Genomic DNA, 2,108 nt, shown 5'->3' with positions numbered 1-2,108 from the left:
CCTGAAACCATAAAAATCCCAGAAGAGAACATAGGCAGTAATTTCTTTGACATTGGCTATAGCAGCATTTTTCTATATATGTCCCAAAGGCAAGGGAAACAAGAGCAAAATTAAACTATTAGGACTACATCAAAAACAAAAAGTTTTTTGTACACTGAAGGAAACCATCAGCAAAGCAAAAAGGCAAGCTACTCAACTGGAGAAGATATTTGTGAATGATATATCTGATAAGGGGTTAATATTCAAAATATATAAGGAATTCATATAATTCAACACCAAAAAAAAAAAAAAAACCCAAAACCCAAATAATCCCATTAAAAATGGGCAGAGGACCATTTTTCCAAAGAATACATACAGATAGCCAGCAGAGACATGAAAAAATTTTCAAAATCACTTATCATTGGGGAAATGCAGATCAAAACCGCAATGAGATACCACCTCACACCTTCAGAATGGCTAAAATCAAAAAAGAAGTAACATGTGTTGAAGAAGTAGAGAAAAAGGAACCCTCGTGCACTGTTGGTGGGAATGCAGATTGGTGCAGTGACTGGAGAGAACAGTGTGGAGGTTCCTCAAAAAATTAAAAATAGAATTACCATATGACCTAGTAATTCCACTACTGGGTAAGAATTTTTGTTTAAAATATGAAGTTTCGTATTTTATTTAAGAGCATTAGATACTGGGTTTGAGATTTAAATGTGTCAATCATTGGATAGGTTTCTCATAGAGTTTAATGTTATGTGGAAATGAAAGCAGTCTTTGAAAAGGATAAAAAAAGAAGCAATTTAAAATACTAATATGGTGAACAATTTGAGTATTTCTTTACATACACAGAAGCAATCCTTTTTTAAAAAATATGTCTGTTTTCTTGAATTTCTAGAAGGCTTTATACTTATAATTAGATACCTATTTTCATTTATCCTGTAGAATTTACAGTTATATCTGTTTCTTTATATTTTCTCACAACTCTGATTTTATCTTAATTTTTATCTTCTCCTTCTATAAAATATTGAATCATTTTTTTTTAAATTTCCCAAGCATCACTTTTTCCATATATCATTGATTAGTGGGAAATTTCTAACAGCATCTGAGAGCCTCTAATATAAATCTCAAGTGAAAACTAAACTGCATCATGTCCTTATGATTGCTTCAATTTTACTGAATGTTGACCCTCAAATACCTCCTCTGTTGGTAATACTTTTATTAAAGTACTAAGAATTCAAATATAGACTTTTCTCATTCCATAATCAATATCAATAGATAAAATCACATGATTTACAGTTGTTTATATTGTGAATTTGATACTTAATTACCTGTTTAATTTTGAGATATCGGACTTCTCTGACAGTAACAGTGGTATATGCATAGGTGTTTTGATGTGTCTATTTTTTTTAATCAAATCTTGCTTCTGTGACGTCTCTCAAAGTGTTTCCTACTTCTTGATGAAAAATTTACCAGTTATCTTTCCAAGTATGGGAAAAGAAAACAGCTCTGAAATATTTCTTCCTTAATCCTTACCACGTTGATCATAGAACATATAAAAACTCCTTCATTTTTCTTTTTTTTATATAGTAATTTTTTTATTATGTTAGTCACCGTACAGTACATCCCCAGGTTTTGATGTAAAGTTCCATGATTCATTACATGAGTATAACACCCAGTGCACCATGCAATACGTGCCCTCCTTAATACCCATCATCAGCCTATCCCATTCCCCCACCCTTCTCTGAAGCCCTCAGTTTGTCAAACACATTTTTATTGAATCTCTGTTTTATTTTAGGCATTTGAAAAAGCTTTGGGAATGTAAAGATAACAAAGACACAACTTTAGCCAGTGAATTTATCTAATATTCTTGGCTTTTGTCTCTGTCACACAAATTAGTTGCTGAAATTGCTTCTACAATTCACTTACTTTAAAAAGCAGTAAAAATAGAGGCACCTAGGTGGTGCAGTCATTTAAGCCTCTGACTCTTGGTTTTAGCTCAGATGATGATCTCAAGGTCCTGAGATCGAGCCCCGCAGTGGGTTCTGCCCCCAGTGTGGAGTCTGCTTGAGATTCTCTCTCTACTCCCTCTGCTCCTCCCACTAGTGCTCACTCATGCACTTTCT

Source organism: Ursus arctos, unplaced genomic scaffold, assembly GCF_023065955.2.
Source record: "Ursus arctos isolate Adak ecotype North America unplaced genomic scaffold, UrsArc2.0 scaffold_33, whole genome shotgun sequence".
Classification (NCBI taxonomy): domain Eukaryota; kingdom Metazoa; phylum Chordata; class Mammalia; order Carnivora; family Ursidae; genus Ursus; species Ursus arctos.
Note: the sequence above shows the minus strand (reverse complement) of the source record.